Raw genomic sequence first — 15,395 nt, 5'->3', positions numbered from 1 at the left:
TCTGGATTCTGTGCATTTAACACAATGCTGTTTGTTGCGCAGCAGCTAATGTGCAAACCAGATTGTAGGTATTACTGGCTAGGATTATAGGTTTATAGGGGAGAGAACTAAAGTTCTAAGAGATCAGGCAGCTTGTCATCTTCTGAGTGGCAGAGTCAGAACCCTCCCTCTTCATCACCTCCTTCAGATCTAAAGCTGCACTGCAGGTCTCAAGACACAGGACAAAAGGGAAGTTGAGGGAAGGGCTGGTTTCCTAAGAGGCTCTGAGAGCGTTGTCTTAGTCTGAAGATCTCCCAAGGAGCAGAGGCTAAAGGGAGGCTAGAAATGACCTAGAAACCACTTAGGGTGGTGCTCTGACCTAGACCATAAATTGAGACCCCACGAAGCTCCTTCTCCATCTGATGATCTCCATCTGATGGATATGGGCAGGTGCCTCTTTCCCTTCAATTCTCGTTCTTTTCTCACTGGACTCAGCATTTTGGAACAGTACTGCCTGATGTTTCATTTAGCCCAGAGCTTGGAGTCCCCTCGGTTCTCTTGCCTTGTAAGGGTTTTCTCCCTGGCCCTAGGGCTGTTCTTGCTCTGTAGCACATATTCAGTTCTCTGGAATGCAGCCACCCATAAGCATGACACATATTTTCAGAAGGCTCCAGAAAACGGATCTGATTAATTTTGTTAAAGGGGAAACATATAGACACTATTCTATGCAACCTATTAGTTTCATGGAAGGCACCCCTGGCTTTAAAATGTAGCAATTTATAAACACTGAAATCAATAAAAAGTACAAGGCAGCACGCTAAGAAACCAACAGGTTGAATATTTCAGAAACATTTCAGAGTTTTCAAAAAGCAAGAGCCTGGGGCAAATTGAAACCCTTACTCTATTAAAGAAAAAATAAACCCCACCATTTAATAATTTAAGGAATATTTATGTTGGAGAAGAAGAAACTGAAATATGTATGACATATCTTACTATACAGTGAAAAAATTGTAAGATATGGTTGTTCCAATAGGGAAGCAAGTCCTCTATAAGGAATCTTCTGGAAGGAGGAGAGACTTGGCTAGTACTAGAAAAACTGGTGGAATTTTAAGGGTTGACATAGAGGTTAGAGAAAGGACAGCCACACAGGGAACTAGCATGTGATTAAGAGATAAGACCAGGCAGTCATGAATCTTGCTCCAGGGAACACGGTTCTTATGTAATGCGAGACTCATCTATAAAAATCCACAGGGATAATCAAAGATTTGTATTACTTTTAATATGAGAGAATAGGATGTAGAAGAAAAATATTATAAGTCTCAAAATTAGAAAAGGGGACAGCACAAGTACTGCTTTACTACCAGCTGGCATTCTTGGATTCATGAATGACCCTTTAACAGAGATACACTTACCATTGTGAATAAGTCAATGACATTGGACATAAAGCTAAAGTTCACTGTCCTAACTCAGTGGGCAGGAAGCCACTCATGTCATTTGAACTTCCCGGCCACTTCTTTCCAGCTCTAAGTTTATACTCCTGAATGAAGGAAAGATTCTTCTATTCAAAGTGGGTGAATAATGCCTGGAGTGTTTACTCATGCTGTTTGTGATCCTAATCAACGTCTAGGGATATTTTTATAACCAAGACTGCCTTAAGATAAATGAGTTCTCTCTCTCTTTTGATCATTTAAGTGCTTTGGGATGTGGTCTGAAGAAGTTCACTTCATTTATTCCGACATTGAGGGAGTTCCTAGGGGTGGTAGCCTGCCTTCAACTTGGTCCCTGATGATCTGTGTTTCCTGCTGTGCCTGTCCTGTGTAGTACAGTACTAACCAAATATGGTAAACATAACTGCAAGTCATTTCATAGATATGTTTTAACAGACGCTGGGGCTCATTTTGGAAGAACCAAGGTCTGCTAACAGTTAACAGTTGGAGAGGAAGGGAAGGTTTGGGTCAACAGTTATGTGAGAGTTAGATGTCTTGGAAGTAGAAGCAACAGCCCCAAACATGCCTTTGTGTGACTGTAGCCCTTCCTGGTTCTTCTGACCACTGGCCTTTGGCAATACTGCAGATTAACTCTAGGTCCTTATGAACAAGAGACCAGTGCTACGGCCTTTAGGACTTGACATTTTGACTTGTGCTTATGACAGACCCTGAGTCACAACTCAGCTAAGTCACTCCTGCATTCATGACACTAAGAAATGATACATAAAAATAAAGGTATGTTGCTTCAGGCTACTAATATCTAGTCATTTTATTTTCTAGAAATTAATGATAGACTCATCATTTGTTAGTTCTTGTGTCAAGAACGCAGAATTAGTTTTTGTTCCCTACAAACTAATAGTAGAAAGGAGAACAGAGACATAAACAAACACCCCAAACGGAGATGTGCCTTCCCCTAATTATAACACAGTACAACAAATGCTGTGTAGAAAATCCCTGTTCTAGGGAACTGAAAATGTAGCAATGAGTTCTACCTGGAGAGAATGGAGATCTGAGAAAAACTTTACAAACGGATCAGCATCTGAGAAAGGTCAGTGCATCTCTAGGTAAAAGAGCATATTCTAAGGCCTAGAGGTAAGAGATTCACCGAGTGATTGAAGATGCTCTCATTTCCATGCGGGTGTGGTCAGGGATTCGTGTAAGGATTTCCTAGCAGGAAAGATGAATTCAGCCTGACAGGTAAAATGACAACGGTAACTTTTAGGTATGCGCTCTACAGTCACATAGACATTATAGAGTAGATATATGTTATGTTACAAGTGTGTATTCACGCAGAGAACCTGGTATAGCCATTGGGGAGAGATGGAGGCCACAGATAAAAATGCTTTACTGAACAGTAGCTATTTGTGTTAGAGACTTGAACTTCTGACATTGTCTCTATCACTTTTTTTTTTTTTTTTTTTTTTTTGGTTTTTTGAGACAGGGTTTCTCTGTGTAGCCCTGGCTGTCCTGGAACTCACTCTGTAGACCAGGCTGGCCTCGAACTCAGAAATCCGCCTGCCTCTGTCTCCCAAGTGCTGGGATTACAGGCGTGCGCCACCACTGCCCGGCCGAGGAATTTTTATATATTCTTCACACAGCTTCAGCTTATGTTAACATTTTACATAAATGCAGTTCAATTTTAAAAATTAGAACATTAGCTGGGCAGTGGTGGCATATGCCTTTAATCCCAGCACTTGGGAGGCAGAGGCAGGCAGATTTCTGAGTTCGAGGCCAGCCTAGTCTACAGAGTGAGCTCCAGGACAGCCAGGGCTACACAGAGAAACCCTGTCTCGAAAAACCAAAAAAATAAAAAATAAAAAAAATTAATGTCTGTAAACTTGAACTAATTTTCTGACCTTATTCAAATTCACCAGTCATTTGATTGATGTAATTTTTCTGGTTACGGGTTTCTCCTTGGTTTTGCTTGTCATATTGCCTTAGTTTTCTTTATTCCAGAATAATATCACAGTCCTTTGTTTTTACAGCCTTTGTGCTTTTTTGTAGAATGCTTACCAAATTGGGTTCAACTATCTGAATATTTCATGAATAAATTTAAATTCTGCATTTTTGGTAAGAATAACACTGGAATAGTATTATGTTGGAACTATACAATATTGATAAGTCTTGTTCTTGATGATAATTTTGAGCATGTGGTAATAGCTATTCTTGCTAAGTGTTTCCACATCAAATTCATGATTGACCTTGTGATCCATAAGGATCATGGACGAAGATAGATAAAACCATGAACATTTACTTCTTTCATTAAACTTTTGGCCAGTAATTTAAAAAATACTTGGATTTTAAAAAATGATTGCATTAAAATCATTTAGTTGATACCTGAAATAATTAATTTTGGTATTTGCCAAATGATGAAAAGATTTGAATTACGTTTTCTGATGATTTTAAAACATGTTCCCTGACAGGCTGGATGTGGTAGCACATGCATTTGATATCAGCACTTAGGAGGCAGGGGCAGAAAGATCTCTGTGAGTTTGAGGTCAGTCTGGTCTATACAGAAAAGTTCCAGAACAGCCAGGACTCTACAGAAAGACTCTGTCTCAAAACAAAACAACTCAAAACAACTCAAAACCAACCAAACTAACAATCCCCTCCCCCCAAAAAACAAAAATCAAAACCCCCAAACTTAAAACCCTAAAGCCCCCAAACCAAATTAAAAAAATCCAAAACCAAAAACCAATTCATGTCCCTTTAACACGCATATTCTAGCCTACAAAAGTTGATTCTCATCATCCTCTCTTGTGTCTAAGCTGCACTTGTTGCCTCATTCATAATGAATGTTACACAGTGGACATGATTGTCAAGGCCAGATCATATGGGGGCTGTGTCTTACTCTTGGCTTGCTCTCTTAGATGACCTACTTTGCAGGAAGTCAGCAGCCGTGTCATGAAGACACTCAGGACAGCTCTCAGGAGGTGTCTATGTGGATAAGAGCTGATGTCTCCTGCCAACAGTCAACGTTAACTTCCAGGTGCGTTCATGAGCTCCTTAAGCGTGAATCTTTTGGCAGCAGATAAAGCTTCAGATGACTGCAGCCTGGCAGACATAGTGACTGCAACCTCATGAGAGACTCTGAGCCAGAACCACTCAGATAAGGCACTCCCAGATTCCTGACCTACACAAGTGGGTGTGTGAGATAATAAATGTTTATTGTTTCAAACCATTATATTTACTCAAATGGTTTGTAATGCAGAAAGAGTGAACTCATTCTGATGGGAAGTAAAGAATTGTCACAAAAAGTTCAAGAGGCACTACTATTAAGAAAGAAAGGTCACCAAAAACCTTTCAACCCTCCTCCAACACAAGGGGCCTAAAGAATGCATTTAAAAATGATATTGAAGCCAATTTAAAACAGGAAGCAATCCTCATAGCCCCAACAGTGGAATATATAAACAAATTGTAGGATGTTCGATCACTAGGTAAAACATATAGACAAAGTCGACACATTACATCTATAGGCAATAATATGTAAGAGTCTTATACTGAGTGGAACAAGTACAAAAAAAAGGTGCAAAGACAAACCTGTATGTTTAGCAATTTTAATACTCACCCGGGGATGTAGCTCACCTGGAGAGTGCTAGCCTATGTTCATGAAGCCCTGGTTTCTTTCTTTCTTTCTTTCTTTCTTTCTTTCTTTCTTTCTTTCTTTCTTTCTTTCTTTCTTTCTTTCTTTCTTTCTTTCTTTCTTTTGGTTTTTTTGAGACAGGGTTTCTCTGTATAGCCCTGGCTGTCCTGAAACTCTCTCTGTAGACCAGGCTGGCCTCGAACTCAGAAATCCACCTGCCTCTACCTCCCAAGTGCTAGGGTTACAGGCGTGTGCCACCACCGCCTGGCGAAGCCCTGGTTTCAATCCACATATTATTGTACATTCCTATAACCCTAGCATTCAGGAAGAGAAGGAGGACCTGACTTCTCATGACATATTCTTGATTATATAGAGAGTTGGTGGCTAACCTAAGGTACATGTGGCCCTGTCTCAAAGGAAAAAAAATAAAGGCTAAAAATAAAACATACAATATAGGATCTTGAGAACTAGGCTAGTTCAAAAGGTTAACACGAGCTAGCAGTTAACACTGTTGAAAACTACAGTTAACAGCTTGAGAAATAAGAATGAAAGTAGTTCACAGAAGACAATAAACCACCCTTGCATACTACAGAGGGAAATACCACTGGGTGAGACCACAGTCACTGGTTGCTGAGACATTCCTAGCCTGCCCATGTGACGAATAAGCTTTCCACCCGAGAGCAGAGAGCAAATGGGCCCAAGAGAAGGTAGCTTGATGGCAGAGTTATGCCGAGGTTCAGGCTGTAAGCACTTTATCTGACTTGTCAGCGGCTTCTGCTTCACTTCTCTGTATCGCTGAATGCTGAGTAGACTGTGTTCTTATCCCACTTCCCTTCCTGTCCTATTCCCATATCCAAAGCCAAGGCAAGGCTAAAGTCCAGCTTTTTTGAGCCCTGGACAGTCAGTGTGTTTTTATCTATCTAGCTGAGGAAATACATTTGTACCTTAACTTTGATCTCTGATTATGAATGAGAGATTTTGTGACCCATTAAGAAAATTTCTCTCTGCCGGGTGGTGGTGGCTCACGCCTTTAATCCCAGCACTTTGGAGGCAGAGGCAGGTGGATTTCTGAGTTCGAGGCCAGCCTGGTCTACCGAGCGAGTTCCAGGACAGCCAGGGCTACACAGAGAAACCCTGTCTCGAAAAACCAAAAAAAAAAAGAAAAAGAAAAAGAAAATTTCTCTCATCAGTGGCTGATTGAATGAGATAGGAGTCTTTAGGGTGAAGTGGGCCTTCTTGCCCCTAGAGGGGCACCTTATAATGATATACCCAGAGAAGAAGGCATCAGGCAACCTTTAAAATCACCCAGGTGACTCATAAATGACAACTTGTATTGTGTTTGACAGTGTGCTTTCTTCCCACACCCATCCGTAACTGAAAGCCACCTTTTACAGAATGGCCACTCACTGAGTTAATATATACCCATTCATTCCTTCATTCACTTAACAATTAATTGAGCTGAAAGGTATGTGTCTGGCCCCATACTATATGGGTGACTCAGGACAGGGCAGAAACAAGCTTGGGTCTTGTCCTTCACGAGGCACCCATTGATCAAGTTAAACAGATGAATGTAAAATTTCATGAAGGGAAATGTAATCGGGTTTCTCTTGCTATGAAGAGGAGCTAACTGAGAAGCTGGATAAGTATGATGACCAAATTTGATGGGGGAGAATGGGAAGCTTAATTTCTCCATATTACATATGGAGAAAAGACAGAAAAAAAAATACTTTGAAAACAGAGTTTCACTGTAGCATAAAGGAGTTTTAAAGTTTTTTTTTTAATTTTTTGAGATTATGTTTACATAATTTTCCTTTTCCTTCCTCTAAAGCCTCCTATGGACCCCTCCTTGTTCTCTTTCATGGCCTTTTTTTTTTAATCATTAATTGTTTCTATATTTTTTCTCTCTTTCTTCCCCTCTCCCTCTCCCTGCTCTGCTTTGTGTTCAGTCTCTAGAGTGTTACTTGTGTGTATATGTCTTCAGGGTATTAGATAACCAGTTGATACCAGTTCCCTGGAGAAGACTACTTTACCCCGTTCTCCGCGTTCCTTAGTAGCCTGTAGTTTTTTGTTTAGGGTTGAGACCTTGTGGTCTCTCCCCTGTCCACTTTAGCCTGTTTAATGCTGTTGTCCTGTTCAGCTCATTTCACACATCTGTGGAGGTGATATTTTATGGGTGTAGCTTCTGACATTACTAAGAGACACAGTCTCATAGGAAACTCCCTAAACCTTTGGCTCTTACAATCTTTCCATCCTGTCTTCTGCAGTGTTTTCTGGACTTTAGGCTGAGGTCGTAAGTTTTGGGAGTGTTTTGGACAACCCCTACCACCAACTCAAAGGAAGGCTTCTCATGCCTACTGTTGGAGTTGACAGATTATCCTTGGGGAAGCACTGTCAGCTCAGATGGGGAGACTTTCATTTTAACTCTGTGTGTGTGTGTGTACATACTTATGTGTATTATAGAATTTTATTAAGGGAATAGTTACTAGTATGATCCCTTATGACTCTTTCAGATATCCTTACTGTTACCTTACTCTCCTTTCTTCTGGATTTATCTTTCCCTGTCCCTGATTAAAGCCCCTCTTTCCTCCGTTCTCCCAATCAGATTGCTTATCTCGACATTCTCCTCTCTATGGCTTGCTCACTCCTCTGCCTTGGCAAAGGTCCTGCTTTCATTTCCTGGTTCTGCAATTACTCCAGGCTGTGTACTCACATCTGAAGATTTGGAGCTAGGAGTCCGCGATGAGAGAGAACATGTGATGTTTGTGTTTCTGGGTCTGTGTGACCTCACTCAGTATGATCTTTCCTTGTTCCATCCATTTACTTGCAAAGTTCATAATTTCATTTTTCTTCATAGCTGAATAGAATTCCATAGTGTATATGCAGCACATTTTATTATCCATTCATCCACTGAAGGACATTGAGATGACTCCCATTTTGTAACTACTGTGGATAGAGCTGTAATGAGCATGGCTGAGCATGATCTGTAGGGTAGGATGTCGAATCCTTTGGGCATATGCAAAGAAGTTGTATAGCTGGACCATAGGGTAGATTTATCTTTAGGTTTTCTCTTTTCCTTTTTTTTTTTTTTCCTTTGTTGAGAATTCTTCATACTGATTTGCAGAGATCATCAACAAGTTAGCAATGTTTGGGTCCTTGATTTTGTTCCATTGGTCTATATGTTCTTGTGCAGTTTCATATTGTTTTCATTACTATGGTTCTGTGATATATCTTAAAGTCTGGAATGGTAATCAGCATTGTTCTCTTTTGATCAGGATTGTTTTGGCTATCTGGGTTTTTTTATATTTCTATGATGAAGGAGATGGGAGTTTTGTTTGGGATTGCACTGAATCTGTAAATAACTTTTGGAAGAATGGTCATTTTCACCACATCAGTTCTCCGAATTCATGAGCATCAGATGCTTTTTTAATTTTTACTGTCTTTCTCTGTTTCTTTCTTTAGAAGTTCATAGTTTTCAATGTGAAGTCTCACAAATACTTTAAAATGTAGTCTAGTGGCTTTTAGTATATTTGCAATTTTATTTATTTTTAACTTTTTTTTGTTTTGTTTTGTTTTTTCAAGACAGGGTTTCTCTGTGTAGCCCTGGCTGTTCTGGAACTCACTCTGTAGACCGGGCTGGCCTCGAACTCAGAAATCTGCCTGCCTCTGCCTCCCAAGTGCTGGGATTAAAGGCGTGTGCCACCACTGCCCGGCTTACATTTTTTTTTGAAATTTGGATTTTCATGGCCCTACAGAGAAACCCTATATACATTAGTATTCATTTTAATGCCTCTTATGTCTGATAACCACTGGCCTTTTATTTTATTGAGTGATTTGACCATTGTGGACATTTCCTTTATTTATCTGACTTCTTCATGTAATGTTTCAAGATGCATTTTTCTCCTGGAATGTGCCAGTATTTAATTTCATTTTTTTATGCCAAATAATATTCTTTTTTAGGACTGAAGTAAATTCTATTCCTCTGTTTACTAGCTGAGGAACTTCTGAATTGGTCTTTATGCTTTGGCTCTTCAGAATGTCATTACGAACCACCATCTAAAATTTGTTGTCTGGAAACACGTTTTCATTTGTCTTGGCTGTATACTCACAGGAGCTGCTGGTTCATGTGGTAGCTATATTTCAACCTTTTGAGAGATGTCCACACTTTTCCCCTCAGTGCTGCAGTGTTGTCATTTTCCTGGACTCCTGAGCCCTTTTCACCTGCCATTTCCATGGTAGACATCCCAGGGTGTGATGTATCACCTCTCTTTGGCTTTGATCTGTGTTTCTCTACTGACCAGTTACTTTGAATACCTTTTCATATATTTATTGGCCATTCATGTATCTTCTTGGGAGAACTGTCTGCTTATAATATTTTGCTATTCTTCAATTCAGTTTTAAAATTTGTGACTTGTAAGTATTTGTGTGTTCTAGATATAAGTTATTTACCACACATGCTTGCAAAAATATATCTACTCTTCTGTGTATTGTCTTTTTAACACTTTCTTTTATTTGTTTGTTTAACATGATATCTCACTATGTAGCCCAATCTAACTCAGAACTCTCTATACAAGGTAGCCTTTGATTTTCTGTGTAGTACAGAGTAGCCTAAAACTATAATCCTCCTGCCTCAACCTTTCAAGTACTCATATCAAAAGCATGTGTTACTATGCTCAGGTAATATAATTTCTTTTTTGTAGACATGACAGATAATATCTCATTGTATATCACATTTTCTTTATTTATTCAACACATTTTCAATATTTGGGCTCTCTCAATTTTGGCTTTATAAATAACATTTATATTTAAGTCAAGAACATTTATACTTGAGTTTTATGAAGACATGTTATCTTTAATAATCTCTGCTATGTTTTAGGAGAATTGTGAGATCATATGCATCTCTCTGACTAATATTTTGAAGAACTGGGAAACTGTTTTCCAAAGTAGGTGCATGATTTTACAACCCATTAGGAATATATGAAGGTCTCATTTCTGCACATCCTTGTCAACGTGATCACAGGTATCCTAACAAATGTGACATGATGTTTTTGTGCTACTTTGATTTGTGTTTTCATACAGTTCAAGATTTGTGAAACTTAGATTTAAACTCAGACCCACAGCCAAAGTGTTTGGGTGTTGGGCAATAATATCCCTCTCATATTCTTAGGAGGAAAGACTTTTGATAAGAATTTTTAATAATTTCATTAAGTTCTAATTATAACCTATGTATTTATAACTAGGTACTTTAAAATACTTTTATTTTTATATTTATCTAAAATATAATAAATCCAGAGATTAACAAGTTAGGTTGCTGAAGGTGGAGTAGCCATGGGTTCTCTGAGGTATACGTTTTCCTTATTTCCTTAGTATGAATACTGTTTTCTATTCATGAATTTTTTATTATTTTTAAATTGTGTGTATATTTGTGTGTATGTGTGTGTATGTGTGTGTATTGGTATGTGTATGTGAGGACAGTGTGTGCAAACTCCAGAGGAAGGCATCATTGTATCTCCTGAAGCTTGGAGTTATAGGTGGTTGTGAGCTGCCATGAGGAAGCTAGAAACCAAACTCTGGTCCCTGTGCGAGCACTGAGTGATCTCCCCATACAATAAAATACAACCCCATACAATACAATCTTATAAGATTTAATATTACATAATTCTAACTTCTCCTTGAATTATTTTAAAAATCAACTTATTTTATTCAGTTAAATTCTGAAGACAATTGTATCAGTCAGGGTTCTCTAGAGTCACAGAACTTATGGAATGTCTCTCTATTTTGAGAGAATTCATTGTGATGACTTACAGTCTGTAGTCTAACTAAGCCAACGATGAGCAGCTGTGAATGGGAAGTCCAAGAATCTAGTAGTTGCTCAGTCACACAAGGGTAGCTGTTTGAGCTGGTCTTCTGTAGAAGTAGATTCCAACAGATGTGCTGGCAAGTAAATGCAAGCAAAGAAGAGTGAATCTTCCTTCTTCCAATGTCCTTATGTAGGTCTCCAGCAGAAGGTGTGGCCCACATTAAAGATGTGTAGCACCATACCTGGATCTGGGACTTGCTTTGTCACAGGCTGACCTTGAACTCAGAGATCTCCTTGCCTCAGACTCCTGGGATTAAAGGTGTGTACTGCTTTGCCTAGGCCTAAGCTTTTCATGACCAGTATGCCTCAAGCTCTACATGCCAAGATCCAGGTCAGAAACTTGTGTCTTCCAGCCTCAAGATCTGGACCACAGGTGAGCCCTCCAATTCTGGATTGTGTTTCATTCCAGATATAGTCAAGTTGACAACCAGGAATAGCCATTTACAACAATATTTTGGAAAAAAATTAAGGTCAGTAGAAATGTAATCTAAAAGAAATGCAAAAATATCATAAAAGAATGTCTGCGAGAGTTTTGAAAAAGAAGACAAGAGAGAACAAAGTTATATTACCAAATATTAAACTATGTTTAAAAGTAATAGTTGAAATAATGTGATGTCAGTGCAGCATTTGTTGTACATTAATAGAAAAAAGTTATAAAAGATAGAATTTCAAATATCTAATATGTGAAAATTCCATAAATGGCACTGAAACAATTGGCAAGTCACTTTAGCAGCAGTCCGTATGGATTAAAGTTCTAATTACTAAGAGAAAATACAGAAGTAATTATGTATTATTTTTATTTTTAAGACAATCTGGGCTGTCTTGGACAAGGCCAGCGTCAAACTCACAGAGATCCTGCTTCTGCCTCCAGGTACTGGGATTAAAGTTGTATCAAAGTGTGCCTGGCTAGTTTTGAAAATTTTAATTGTAAAAGTCTTTGTTTTTAAAAATAACATAAAAGTTAGAAAATCATAAACCACATAAAACTTAAATATTTATATAATGTAAAATTGATACATAAAAAGACAATACAAACTCAGGAAAGTATTCATAGACCAAATATCAAAGACCCACTATAACTAATGAACAAAATTTTTACAAATAAAGGAGGAAAAGAGCCGGGCAGTGGTGGCACATGCCTTTAATCCCAGCACTTGGGAGGCAGAGACAGGCGCATTTCTGAGTTCAAGGCCAGACTGGTCTACAGAGTGAGTCCCAGGACAGCCAGGAACCAAGACTACACAGAGAAACCCTGTCTCAAAAAACAAACAAAAAAAAAAAAGGAGGAAAATAAAGCCAATAGACTAAAAGATAACAAGGGACATTTCCACATATGATGTCAATATAACTGATCAAACACATTATCAATATTCAATCTTGATCAAAATTAAAACCCACTTGTGAACTAATAACTAGTGAATCAAAATAATACTTTTAAAATCCCTTCCCTTTCAAGTTTGTGAAGAAATACCAAATATCCACTACTGGTGAAGTTGTGAGCTAACAGTCCTTTATTTCTCATTAAAGTGTAAGTAAATTGTTAAAAGTCCTTTGGGAGGGCAAAAGTTCTATGTGTTGGCAAAATGCCAAACATTCACACACTTTGTTCTGCAAATTTTAGGATTTATAATTAAACAAAGACAAAAGGAAAGAGGGAAAAAAAGGTCTGAGATCACACTTTAAGTCAAAGGAAGAACATTTTTTTTATCATGTATATGATACGATAAGAGCTGCCATTACCCATGAACATGTATGAAAATTGTAAGAGATTATGTGTCAGACTTGTGGCAGAAAGTTTGGGACCAAATTAAGCAAGTTTGGGACCAAATTAAGATCAGAGAAAGAGTTGCTCCTTAAATTCTCTGCTTTGAATTGTCAACTTTATAATATAGGTACACCTTTAAAAACAATTAACAAAACCAAAACACAGTTTTTAGAAAAGCTGAAGAAGAAAGATATACCAGTTCAGAACTCAGGAGCACCGCAGAATTCCCCAGATGTTCTATTGCTTTATCTCTTGTCCGAAGTGGCAGTAAAGTGTGGAGGGACGTGGGGACCTGACTCCCTCAACTTTGTTCTACAGCGTATTTCAGAAACAATGTTATAAATATTGCTTATATTTCAAGGGTACCCTAATTCTGCGATAGCTTACACTTAGGCCTTTGAGCCCCATGTAAGCACAGCTACCAAGTTGAATATTGATCCCAAGGATATATGTGGTATGTATTCAGATATCTTTTGGAGTAAATCATTACACTTAATAGGAGCAACTAGGACAAGAAGTGTAATGAGTTACTGACTTTGAGTATGTGTGTGATATCATGGCATTGTGTTGAGTTTTTAAAATTCTCTTTTACCACATAATATTTTTATGATTTGTTGGTTGCTATTTGTGTAGCTCACGAAGGAAACTATATATCTTAATGTTACGAGAGCCAAAATGATAACAGAATGCTTAGTTCTTCTGATTAATTAATATTTTCTTGTCTCTGAATGAATCATTTTTTTGAGATATGGAGGAGATATGCAGTTCTTTATGGACTTAGTGGTTTTTTTCCCCCCCAGATGGATACTCACTTTGGAGTGAACGTCTATGGTCTACAATAAATAGTAACTCCACATTCTTGCTTGTATGTAACACTTTGTGAATGTCAGGAAATGCTCATTCAAAACCAACTTTTGCTGCTGCTGATGCTCTTTTAAAGACAGGATATTGGCCTCATAGTTGTTACATAGCTGAGAACAACCTTGAATTCTCAGTCCTTCTGCCTTCAGCCCAAAGTCAGAGAAGCAAATTTTATATCTTTTTTTTTCCTTTTTTTAGGTTTTTCGAGACAGAGTTTCTCTTGTAGCCCTGGCTGTCCTGGAACTCACTCTGTAGACTAGGCTAGCCTCGAACTCTCGAATTCAGAAATCCACCTGCCTCTGCCTCCCAAGTGCTGGGATTACAGGCGTGCGCCACCACCGCCCAGCGCAAATTTTAAAATAATTTATGATTTATTTATTTATTTATTTATTTTGGTTTTTCGAGACAGGGTCTTTCTGTGTAGCCCTGGCTGTCCTGGAACTCACTCTGTAGACCAGGCTGGCCTTGAACTCAGAAATCCACCTGCCTCTGCCTCCCAAGTGCTGGGATTAAAGGCGTGCACCACCATGGCCCGGCCAATTTATGTTTTAATCATTTTGATGGAATTCTTAAATCCATCTTGATTCATGGAAGTTATTGAAAATTGACGTGATTATTCTTTTTTTTTTAATTTTTTTAATTTTTAAAAATATTTATTTATTTATTTATTTATTTCATTTATATGAGTACACTGTAGCTGTCCTCAGATACACCAGAAGAGGGTATCGGATCCCATTGAAGATGATTGTCAGTCACCTTGTGGTTGCTAGGATTGAACTCAGAACCTCTGGAAGATCAGTCAGGGCTCTTAGCCCCTGAGCCATCTCTCCGGCCCTGATGTGATTATTCTAATTCCACCTCTGGGTACGGAGTTATTTTAGTGGATTAAAAACTCAGCTACATCTAATGTCATTGAAATGTTGTAAACGGGAGCATCCAGGCGCTGTTCCAAATTCCCACACATATGAGTGTGGTGTTTGTGCCTGCACACAGACGAACTTACAATTACTCAGAATGTTGACAGATAAGATTCCTCATATTTCATGTTAGTATTATTAGGATAGATGGTCAGTCTATGAAACTCTCCAAATATCTTGCTAATGATGGGTTTTTATCTTGACACAAGCATTTGAGTATCACAGAAGTATGGACACATTCAGACAGTGAGTTAGTGATGGGCTCTTTGCAGAACAGAGAATTTCTTTGTCCACAGAATGCAGGGCACCAGGATGAACACATATGCTCTGTGTGCTTTCTGTTTTATATGACTCAGTATAAATGTACACATTCATAGCTTCATGAGTGCATATCTGTAAGTAAAGGGTTTCAATAGTTCTTAGGCATATTTAAGTACTAAATTTCTGAGACTTTACCAAATATCACATTTTCCATAAACACTGTAGAGATTACTTCAGTATAAGTACTGGGGGAATGTTTTAGTTTAGCTTGTATTTTTTATTTTTTAATTACTTTATCTTTGAAAATGTCATGCCTGTATATAATACACTTTGGTTCCTCTCCCCCCACCCCCCGAATTCTCTTAACCCTAGCCACTTCTTTTCCTCCTTTCTCCCACATTTATGACTTTTGTTTTGTTTTGTGGACCCACTGAGTTTAACCGGGGCCATCTTGGTGACCAGGAGTTTGAACTATCTATTGGAGCCCAGTGGCCTCATCTGTGGGTGCACAACTGATGATAAAAACTACTCCTTCCCCCAAATCCCAGTAGCCAATAGTTCAGTAGGGAAAGCTTGACCTCTGAGTCTTTCCAGTCCAGGAGTGACTTCTAACAGATCTTGTGCAGTCCCACTGCAGGCAGCCTGGGAGAGCATGTTTGCAAGGCCTGTGATATGACCAGAAGAC

Source organism: Grammomys surdaster, unplaced genomic scaffold (assembly GCF_004785775.1).
Source record: "Grammomys surdaster isolate TR1022 unplaced genomic scaffold, NIH_TR_1.0 139, whole genome shotgun sequence".
NCBI classification, from domain to species: domain Eukaryota; kingdom Metazoa; phylum Chordata; class Mammalia; order Rodentia; family Muridae; genus Grammomys; species Grammomys surdaster.
The sequence above is the reverse complement of the archived record's forward strand: the minus strand, read 5'-3'. Positions refer to the sequence as shown.